At 48.4% G+C, this 12,924-nt stretch overlaps 1 protein-coding gene across 4 annotated transcripts in view; it reads right to left on the reverse strand.

Moving 5' to 3' along the window:
• The window catches only part of LOC120978007 (DAB2 interacting protein), a 115,749-nt gene that overhangs the window by 59,555 nt on the left and 43,270 nt on the right, over positions 1-12,924 (reverse strand). The window lies entirely within an intron of this gene.

Raw genomic sequence — 12,924 nt, forward strand, 5'->3', positions numbered from 1 at the left:
GCCACCTATCCATTCACTAGAGATCAGCGGTGACATCACTGAGAATGCCACCTATCCATTCACTAGAGATCAGCGGTGACATCACTGAGAACGCAGCCTATCCATTCACTAGAGATCAGCGGTGCCATCACTGAGAATGCCACCTATCCATACACTAGAGATCAGCAGTGCCATCACTGAGAATGCCACCTATCCATTCACTAGAGATCAGCGGTGACACATGGCTGTTAGTCGGCTCCTGTGGCTGGGGATAAGCGGTGCTGTGGGTTGGGTAGTTTTTCTGAGTGGATTCAGACCCGAGATAAGCGGCACTGAGCTCTGATAAATGACTCCCCAGCATGTAATCTGGTAAATATCTTGTAGATCTGGGCGCCGCTCGTCCTCCTTACACATGGTGTAATCTCGCCGCCATCGCACCGTCCTGTCACATTCTGAGGTTGGATCATGACTGACCCCATGATGCAGGACCATCTCTAGAACCAGTCCAGAACCTCACATGGATCCAGTGTGCCCCCGTTCATTGTTCTGCTAAATCTTCTTCAGGCTGGTAGCTCAGGGGTGTGACCTTTCTACTGCAGCACTTTCCTCATCACTGCTCTGGGGGTGTGACCTTTCTACTGCAGCACTTTCCTCATCACTGCTCTGGGGGTGTGACCTTTCTACTGCAGCACTACCATCACTGCTCCGGGGGTGTGACCTGTCTACTTCAGCACTACCATCACTGCTCCGGGGGTGTGACCTGTCTACTTCAGCACTACCATCACTGCTCCGGGGGGTGTGACCTTTCTACTGCAGCACTACCATCACTGCTCCGGGGGTGTGACCTTTCTACTGCAGCACTACCATCACTGCTCCGGGGGTGTGACCTGTCTACTTCAGCACTACCATCACTGCTCCGGGGGGTGTGACCTTTCTACTGCAGCACTACCATCACTGCTCCGGGGGTGTGACCTGTCTACTGCAGCACTACCATCACTGCTCCGGGGGTGTGACCTGTCTACTGCAGCACTACCATCACTGCTCCGGGGGGTGTGACCTTTCTACTGCAGCACTACCATCACTGCTCTGGGGGTGTGACCTTTCTACTGCAGCACTACCATCACTGCTCCGGGGGTGTGACCTGTCTACTGCAGCACTACCATCACTGCTCCGGGGGGTGTGACCTTTCTACTGCAGCACTACCATCACTGCTCCGGGGGTGTGACCTGTCTACTGCAGCACTACCATCACTGCTCCGGGGGGTGTGACCTGTCTACTGCAGCACTACCATCACTGCTCCGGGGGGTGTGACCTTTCTACTGCAGCACTACCATCACTGCTCCGGGGGTGTGACCTTTCTACTGCAGCACTACCATCACTGCTCCGGGGGTGTGACCTGTCTACTTCAGCACTACCATCACTGCTCCGGGGGGTGTGACCTGTCTACTGCAGCACTACCATCACTGCTCCAGGGGTGTGACCCGTCTACTGCAGCACTACCATCACTGCTCCGGGGGTGTGACCTTTCTACTGCAGCACTACCATCACTGCTCCGGGGGTGTGACCTTTCTACTTCAGCACTACCATCACTGCTCCGGGGGTGTGACCTTTCTACTGCAGCACTACCATCACTGCTCCGGGGGGTGTGACCTTTCTACTGCAGCACTACCATCACTGCTCCGGGGGTGTGACCTTTCTACTGCAGCACTACCATCACTGCTCCGGGGGTGTGACCTTTCTACTGCAGCACTACCATCACTGCTCCGGGGGTGTGACCTTTCTACTGCAGCACTACCATCACTGCTCCGGGGGTGTGACCTTTCTACTGCAGCACTACCATCACTGCTCCGGGGCGTGTTCTTTCTGTTGGAACTCTCTCCTAGTAACGGTCAGTTTCTAACAGTAGATATGGTTAGTGGCAGTGCTCAGCAGCTGGACGTGCACATTACAGAGGATACACTAGGGGGCGCCATTATAATGAAGACAACCCCTCAAAGCTGCAGCTTTATTGTAGCAGGAAGTAACGGTCGCCAGGTAACACCAAATTATAATAAAATAACATTTAAAGGCCGGGTGATGGCGACAACGCAAAGTTACATCTGTAGCGGGACAACACATAGTCTGATGATCAGCGCCAGGATGGAGGATGAGGGTTATCACACGTGTAAAACATGGGGGGCTCTAGAGAAACCTTAAAAACACACAGGCTCCCCAAAAGTGGTGACCACATGAGCTGCTGGGAAGATTGCATCAGAGTGAGATCACAGATCATCCTGCACCGTGGAGGAGATTCCCAGGTCTACTACATCAGAGTGAGATCACAGATCATCCTGTACCACGGAGGAGATTCCCAGGTCTACTACATCAGAGTGAGATCACAGATCATCCTGCACCGCGGAGGAGATTCCCAGGTCTATTACATCAGAGTGAGATCACAGATCATCCTGCACCGCGGAGGAGATTCCCAGGTCTATTACATCAGAGTGAGATCACAGATCATCCTGCACCGCGGAGGAGATTCCCAGGTCTATTACATCAGGGTGAGATCACAGATCATCCTGCACCGTGGAGGAGGATATTCCAGGGTCTATTACATCAGAGTGAGATCACAGATCATCCTGCACCGTGGAGGAGATTCCCAGGTCTATTACATCAGAGTGAGATCACAGATCATCCTGCACCGTGGAGGAGATTTCCAGGTCTACTACATCAGAGTGAGATCACAGATCATCCTGCACCGTGGAGGAGATTCCCAGGTCTATTACATCAGGGTGAGATCACAGATCATCCTGCACCGCGGAGGAGATTCCCAGGTCTATTACATCAGAGTGAGATCACAGATCATCCTGCACCGCGGAGGAGATTCCCAGGTCTACTACATCAGAGTGAGATCACAGATCATCCTGCACCGTGGAGGAGATTCCCAGGTCTATTACATCAGAGTGAGATCACAGATCATCCTGCACCGCGGAGGAGATTCCCAGGTCTACTACATCAGAGTGAGATCACAGATCATCCTGCACCGTGGAGGAGATTCCCAGGTCTATTACATCAGGGTGAGATCACAGATCATCCTGCACCGCGGAGGAGATTCCCAGGTCTATTACATCAGAGTGAGATCACAGATCATCCTGCACCGTGGAGGAGATTCCCAGGTCTACTACATCAGAGTGAGATCACAGATCATCCTGCACCGCGGAGGAGATTCCCAGGTCTATTACATCAGAGTGAGATCACAGATCATCCTGCACCGCGGAGGAGATTCCCAGGTCTATTACATCAGAGTGAGATCACAGATCATCCTGCACCGCGGAGGAGATTCCCAGGTCTACTACATCAGAGTGAGATCACAGATCATCCTGCACCGTGGAGGAGATTCCCAGGTCTACTACATCAGAGTGAGATCACAGATCATCCTGCACCGTGGAGGAGATTCCCAGGTCTACTACATCAGAGTGAGATCACAGATCATCCTGCACCGCGGAGGAGATTCCCAGGTCTATTACATCAGAGTGAGATCACAGATCATCCTGCACCGCGGAGGAGATTCCCAGGTCTACTACATCAGAGTGAGATCACAGATCATCCTGCACCGTGGAGGAGATTCCCAGGTCTACTACATCAGAGTGAGATCACAGATCATCCTGCACCGTGGAGGAGATTCCCAGGTCTATTACATCAGAGTGAGATCACAGATCATCCTGCACCGTGGAGGAGATTCCCAGGTCTATTACATCAGAGTGAGATCACAGATCATCCTGCACCGTGGAGGAGATTCCCAGGTCTATTACATCAGGGTGAGATCACAGATCATCCTGCACCGCGGAGGAGATTCCCAGGTCTATTACATCAGGGTGAGATCACAGATCATCCTGCACCGTGGAGGAGATTCCCAGGTCTACTACATCAGAGTGAGATCACAGATCATCCTGCACCGCGGAGGAGATTCCCAGGTCTACTACATCAGAGTGAGATCACAGATCATCCTGCACCGTGGAGGAGATTCCCAGGTCTATTACATCAGAGTGAGATCACAGATCATCCTGCACCGTGGAGGAGATTTCCAGGTCTACTACATCAGAGTGAGATCACAGATCATCCTGCACCGTGGAGGAGATTCCCAGGTCTACTACATCAGAGTGAGATCACAGATCATCCTGTACCACGGAGGAGATTCCCAGGTCTACTACATCAGAGTGAGATCACAGATCATCCTGCACCGCGGAGGAGATTCCCAGGTCTATTACATCAGAGTGAGATCACAGATCATCCTGCACCGCGGAGGAGATTCCCAGGTCTATTACATCAGGGTGAGATCACAGATCATCCTGCACCGTGGAGGAGGATATTCCAGGGTCTATTACATCAGAGTGAGATCACAGATCATCCTGCACCGTGGAGGAGATTCCCAGGTCTATTACATCAGAGTGAGATCACAGATCATCCTGCACCGTGGAGGAGATTTCCAGGTCTACTACATCAGAGTGAGATCACAGATCATCCTGCACCGTGGAGGAGATTCCCAGGTCTATTACATCAGGGTGAGATCACAGATCATCCTGCACCGCGGAGGAGATTCCCAGGTCTATTACATCAGAGTGAGATCACAGATCATCCTGCACCGCGGAGGAGATTCCCAGGTCTACTACATCAGAGTGAGATCACAGATCATCCTGCACCGTGGAGGAGATTCCCAGGTCTATTACATCAGAGTGAGATCACAGATCATCCTGCACCGCGGAGGAGATTCCCAGGTCTACTACATCAGAGTGAGATCACAGATCATCCTGCACCGTGGAGGAGATTCCCAGGTCTATTACATCAGGGTGAGATCACAGATCATCCTGCACCGCGGAGGAGATTCCCAGGTCTATTACATCAGAGTGAGATCACAGATCATCCTGCACCGTGGAGGAGATTCCCAGGTCTACTACATCAGAGTGAGATCACAGATCATCCTGCACCGCGGAGGAGATTCCCAGGTCTATTACATCAGAGTGAGATCACAGATCATCCTGCACCGTGGAGGAGATTCCCAGGTCTATTACATCAGAGTGAGATCACAGATCATCCTGCACCGCGGAGGAGATTCCCAGGTCTATTACATCAGAGTGAGATCACAGATCATCCTGCACCGCGGAGGAGATTCCCAGGTCTACTACATCAGAGTGAGATCACAGATCATCCTGCACCGTGGAGGAGATTCCCAGGTCTACTACATCAGAGTGAGATCACAGATCATCCTGCACCGTGGAGGAGATTCCCAGGTCTACTACATCAGAGTGAGATCACAGATCATCCTGCACCGCGGAGGAGATTCCCAGGTCTACTACATCAGAGTGAGATCACAGATCATCCTGCACCGTGGAGGAGATTCCCAGGTCTACTACATCAGAGTGAGATCACAGATCATCCTGCACCGTGGAGGAGATTCCCAGGTCTATTACATCAGAGTGAGATCACTGATCATCCTGCACCGTGGAGGAGATTCCCAGGTCTATTACATCAGAGTGAGATCACAGATCATCCTGCACCGTGGAGGAGATTCCCGGGTCTACTACATCAGAGTGAGATCACAGATCATCCTGCACCGTGGAGGAGATTTCCGGGTCTACTACATCAGAGTGAGATCACAGATCATCCTGTACCACGGAGGAGATTCCCAGGTCTACTACATCAGAGTGAGATCACAGATCATCCTGCACCGTGGAGGAGATTCCCAGGTCTACTACATCAGACTGAGATCACAGATCATCCTGCACCGTGGAGGAGATTCCCAGGTCTATTACATCAGAGTGAGATCACAGATCATCCTGCACCGTGGAGGAGATTCCCAGGTCTACTACATCAGAGTGAGATCACAGATCATCCTGCACCGTGGAGGAGATTCCCAGGTCTACTACATCAGAGTGAGATCACAGATCATCCTGCACCGTGGAGGAGATTCCCAGGTCTATTACATCAGAGTGAGATCACAGATCATCCTGCACCGTGGAGGAGATTCCCAGGTCTATTACATCAGAGTGAGATCACAGATCATCCTGCACAGTGGAGGAGGATATTCCAGGGTCTATTACATCAGAGTGAGATCACAGATCATCCTGCACCGTGGAGGAGATTCCCAGGTCTACTACATCAGAGTGAGATCACAGATCATCCTGCACCGTGGAGGAGATTCCCAGGTCTACTACATCAGAGTGAGATCACAGATCATCCTGCACCGTGGAGGAGATTCCCAGGTCTACTACATCAGAGTGAGATCACAGATCATCCTGCACCGTGGAGGAGATTCCCAGGTCTACTACATCAGAGTGAGATCACAGATCATCCTGCACCGTGGAGGAGATTCCCAGGTCTACTACATCAGAGTGAGATCACAGATCATCCTGCACCGCGGAGGAGATTCCCAGGTCTATTACATTAGAGTGAGATCACAGATCATCCTGCACCGCGGAGGAGATTCCCAGGTCTACTACATCAGAGTGAGATCACAGATCATCCTGCACCGTGGAGGAGATTCCCAGGTCTACTACATCAGAGTGAGATCACAGATCATCCTGCACCGCGGAGGAGATTCCCGGGTCTATTACATCAGAGTGAGATCACAGATCATCCTGCACAGTGGAGGAGATTCCCAGGTCTACTACATCAGAGTGAGATCACAGATCATCATGTACCACGGAGGAGATTCTCGGGTCTATTACATCAGAGTGAGATCACTGATCATCCTGCACCGTGGAGGAGATTCCCAGGTCTACTACATCAGAGTGAGATCACAGATCATCCTGCACCGCGGAGGAGATTCCCAGGTCTATTACATCAGAGTGAGATCACAGATCATCCTGTACCACGGAGGAGATTCCCAGGTCTATTACATCAGAGTGAGATCACAGATCATCCTGCACCGTGGAGGAGATTCCCAGGTCTACTACATCAGAGTGAGATCACTGATCATCCTGCACCGTGGAGGAGATTCCCAGGTCTACTACATCAGAGTGAGATCACAGATCATCCTGTACCACGGAGGAGATTCCCAGGTCTATTACATCAGAGTGAGATCACAGATCATCCTGCACCGCGGAGGAGATTCCCAGGTCTACTACATCAGAGTGAAATCACAGATCATCCTGCACCGTGGAGGAGATTCCCAGGTCTACTACATCAGAGTGAGATCACAGATCATCCTGCACCGCAGAGGAGATTCCCAGGTCTACTACATCAGAGTGAGATCACAGATCATCCTGCACCGTGGAGGAGGATATTCCAGGGTCTATTACATCAGCATAGTAACCACACCATGTACACCCCATATCTGCAGCACAGTAATAGTAACCACACCATGGACACCCCATATCTGCAGCACAGTAATAATAACCACACCATGGACACCCCATATCTGCAGCACAGTAAAAGCCAAATCATGTATTCCGCATATCTGCAGTACACTATTAATAACCACAGCATATACACCCCATATCTGCAGTACAGTAATAGAAACCACACCATATACCCCCTATATGCAGCACAGTAATAACCACACCATATATACCCCATATACGCAGCACAGTAATAACCACACCATGTACACCCCATATATGCAGCACAATAATAACCACACCATGTAAACCCCATATTTGCAGTACACTAATAACCACAGCATATACACCCCATATCTGCAGCACAGTAATAATCACACCATGTATACCCATATCTGCAGTACAGTAATAACCACATCATGTACACCACATAACTGCAGTATAGTAATAACTACACCATGTACACCCCATATTTCTGTAGTACAGTAATAGTAACCACACCATGTACACCCCATATCTGCAGTACAGTAATAGTAACCACACCATGCATACCCCATATCTGCAGTACAGTAATAGTAACCACACCATGGATACCCCATATCTGCAGTACAGTAATAGTAACCACACCATGGATACCCCATATCTGCAGTACAGTAATAGTAACCACACCATGTATACCCCATATCTGCAGTACAGTAATAGTAACCACACCATGTATACCCCATATCTGCAGTACAGTAATAGTAACCACACCATGGATACCCCATATCTGCAGTACAGTAATAGTAACCACACCATGTACACCCCATATCTGCAGTACAGTAATAGTAACCACACCATGGATACCCCATATCTGCAGTACAGTAATAGTAACCACACCATGTACACCCCATATCTGCAGTACAGTAATAGTAACCACACCATGTATACCCCCCATATCTGCGGCACAGTAATAACCGCACCATGAATACACCATATCTGCGGCACAGTAATAACACCATGTACACCCCATACCTGCAGTATAGTAATAACCACATCATGTACACCCCATATCTGCAGCACAGTACTAACCACACCATATGTACCCCATATCTGCAGCACAGTAATAACCGCACCATGTATATACCATATCTGCAGTACAGTAATAGGAACCACACCATGTACACCCTGTATCTGCAGTACAGTAATAGTAACCACACCATGTATACCCCCCATATCTGCGGCACAGTAATAACCGCACCATGAATACACCATATCTGCGGCACAGTAATAACACCATGTACACCCCATACCTGCAGTATAGTAATAACCACATCATGTACACCCCATATCTGCAGCACAGTACTAACCACACCATATGTACCCCATTTCTGCAGCACAGTAATAACCACACCATGTATACCCCATATCTGCAGTACAATATTAATAACCACAGCATATACACCCCATATCTGCAGCAAAGTAATAATAACCACACCATGTACACCTCGAATCTGCAGTACAGTAATAACTGAACCATGTATACCCCATATCTGCAGCACAGTAATAACCACACCATGTATACCCCATATCTGCAGTACAGTAATAGTAACCACACCATGTACACCCCATATCTGCAGTACAGTAATAGTAACCACACCACGTACACCTTGTATCTGCAGTACAGTAATAATAACCACACCATGTACACCCCATATCTACAGTACAGTAATAACCACACCATGTACACCCCATATCTGCAGCACAGTAATAACCGCACCATGTACACCCAATATCTGCAGCACAGTAATAACCGCACCATGTATACACCATATCTGCAGTACAGTAATAGTAACCACACCATGTACACCCCATATCTGCAGTACAGTAATAGGAACCACACCATGTACACCCCATATCTGCTCAGAGACCATCAGCAAGGAGCCTTGGGTGGATGTGCAGTCCTGTCTGTGTACTGACGTCCTGTCGGGAGGGTGTATATACTACCCATTGAGTAACAATCAGAACATCTGGAAGATATGAAGCTGCTATGAGGAGTTATCAGGCAGTAATAACCACACCATGTACACCCCATATCTGCAGTACAGTAATAGGAACCACACCATGTACACCCCATATCTGCAGTACAGTAATAGGAACCGCACCATGTACACCCCATATCTGCAGTACAGTAATAACTGCACCATGTATACCCCATATCTGCAGCACAGTAATAACCGCACCATGTATACACCATATCTGCAGTACAGTAATAGGAACCGCACCATGTACACCCCATATCTGCAGTACAGTAATAACCGCACCATGTATACACCATATCTGCAGTACAGTAATAGGAACCGCACCATGTACACCCCATATCTGCAGTACAGTAATAACTGCACCATGTATACCCCATATCTGCAGCACAGTAATAACCGCACCATGTATACACCATATCTGCAGTACAGTAATAGGAACCACACCATGTACACCCCATATCTGCAGCACAGTAATAACCGCACCATGTATACACCATATCTGCAGTACAGTAATAACCGCACCATGTATACACCATATCTGCAGTACAGTAATAACCGCACCATGTATACACCATATCTGCAGTACAGTAATAACCGCACCATGTATACACCATATCTGCAGTACAGTAATAACCGCACCATGTATACACCATATCTGCAGTACAGTAATAGGAACCACACCATGTACACCCCATATCTGCAGTACAGTAATAACCGCACCATGTATACACCATATCTGCAGTACAGTAATAGGAACCACACCATGTACACCCCATATCTGCAGTACAGTAATAACTGCACCATGTATACACCATATCTGCAGTACAGTAATAGGAACCACACCATGTACACCCTATATCTGCAGTACAGTAATAACCGCACCATGTATACACCATATCTGCAGTACAGTAATAACCGCACCATGTATACACCATATCTGCAGTACAGTAATAGGAACCACACCATGTACACCCCATATCTGCAGTACAGTAATAACCGCACCATGTATACACCATATCTGCAGTACAGTAATAGGAACCACACCATGTACACCCCATATCTGCAGTACAGTAATAACTGCACCATGTATACACCATATCTGCAGTACAGTAATAGGAACCACACCATGTACACCCCATATCTGCTCAGAGACCATCAGCAAGGAGCCTTGGGTGGATGTGCAGTCCTGTCTGTGTACTGATGTCCTGTCGGGAGCGTGTATAGACTACCCATTGAGTAACAATCAGAACATCTGGAAGATATGAAGCTGCTATGAGGAGTTATCAGGCAGTAATAACTGGACCATGTACACCCCATATCTGCAGTACAGTAATAACTGCACCATGTATACACCATATCTGCAGTACAGTAATAGGAACCACACCATGTACACCCCATATCTGCTCAGAGACCATCAGCAAGGAGCCTTGGGTGGATGTGCAGTCCTGTCTGTGTACTGATGTCCTGTCGGGAGCGTGTATATACTACCCATTGAGTAACAATCAGAACATCTGGAAGATATGAAGCTGCTATGAGGAGTTATCAGGCAGTAATAACTGCACCATGTACACCCCATATCTGCAGTACAGTAATAGGAACCACACCATGTACACCCCATATCTGCTCAGAGACCATCAGCAAGGAGCCTTGGGTGGATGTGCAGTCCTGTCTGTGTACTGATGTCCTGTCGGGAGCGTGTATATACTACCCATTGAGTAACAATCAGAACATCTGGAAGATATGAAGCTGCTATGAGGAGTTATCAGGCGAAGCAGCCATTGTAATAAGATCAGTAAACAGCAGCATTCTGAGGTCTGCACCAAGTATAAAATAAGAGCTCAGAGAGCGGCTGTACGTGAAGATCGGTGGAGACCGCGGACACGCGCCTTCTCATCCGGAATGCAGAAACCGCAGAGCGGCTTCACAGAAATCTTTGTAAAAAACACCCAAAAACCCTGAAGCCCCAATACAAGCACTGCTCCCGAGAGCTGGCAGAGCAGGCGCCACAACCCCCAGACCACGCTGCCACACCAGGGGAGTGGGAGGAACACGGCACGCGTACATACAGCCCTGCCGAGTCACAGGGAGAGAATCTGCAGATTATTACACCTCTGACCTTTACAGAGATCTGCAGAACATCGCTCTGTCCTCTCTACCTCCTGACACATACATAGTGATATATCCTGCAGATTATTACACCTCTGACCTCTACAGAGATCTGCAGAACATCGCTCTGTCCTCTCTACCTCCTGACACATACATAGTGATATATCCTGCAGATTATTACACCTCTGACCTCTACAGAGATCTGCAGAACATCGCTCTGTCCTCTCTACCTCCTGACAGATACATAGTGATATATCCTGCAGATTATTACACCTCTGACCTCTACAGAGATCTGCAGAACATCGCTCTGTCCTCTCTGCCTCCTGACACATACATAGTGATATATCCTGCAGATTATTACACCTCTACAGAGATCTGCAGAACATCGCTCTGTCCTCTCTACCTCCTGACACATACATAGTGATATATCCTGCAGATTATTACACCTCTGACCTCTACAGAGATCTGCAGAACATCGCTCTGTCCTCTCTACCTCCTGACACATACATAGTGATATATCCTGCAGATTATTACACCTCTTACCTCTACAGAGATCTGCAGAACATCGCTCTGTCCTCTCTACCTCCTGACAGATACATAGTGATATATCCTGCAGATTATTACACCTCAGACCTCTACAGAGATCTGCAGAACATCGCTCTGTCTTCTCTACCTCCTGACACATACATAGTGATATATCCCGCAGATTATTACACCTCTGACCTCTACAGAGATCTGCAGAACATCGCTCTGTCCTCTCTACCGCCTGACACATACATAGTGATATGTTCTGAAGATTATTACACCTCTTACCTCTACAGAGATCTGCAGAACATCGCTCTGTCTTCTCTACCTCCTGACACATACATAGTGATATATCCTGCAGATTATTACACCTCAGACCTCTACAGAGATCTGCAGAACATCGCTCTGTCTTCTCTACCTCCTGACACATACATAGTGATATATCCTGCAGATTATTACACCTCTGACCTCTACAGAGATCTGCAGAACATCGCTCTGTCCTCTCTACCTCCTGACACATACATAGTGATATATCCTGCAGATTATTACACCTCTTACCTCTACAGAGATCTGCAGAACATCGCTCTGTCCTCTCTACCTCCTGACAGATACATAGTGATATATCCTGCAGATTATTACACCTCTGACCTCTACAGAGATCTGCAGAACATCGCTCTGTCCTCTCTACCTCCTGACACATACATAGTGATATATCCTGCAGATTATTACACCTCTACAGAGATCTGCAGAACATCGCTCTGTCCTCTCTACCTCCTGACACATACATAGTGATATATCCTGCAAATTATTACACGTCTGACCTCTACAGAGATCTGCAGAACATCGCTCTGTCCTCTCTACCTCCTGACACATACATAGTGATATATCCTGCAGATTATTACACCTCTGACCTCTACAGAGATCTGCAGAACATCGCTCTGTGCTCTCTACCTCCTGACACATACATAGTGATATAT

This window comes from Bufo bufo, chromosome 8, assembly GCF_905171765.1.
Source record: "Bufo bufo chromosome 8, aBufBuf1.1, whole genome shotgun sequence".
Taxonomy (NCBI): domain Eukaryota; kingdom Metazoa; phylum Chordata; class Amphibia; order Anura; family Bufonidae; genus Bufo; species Bufo bufo.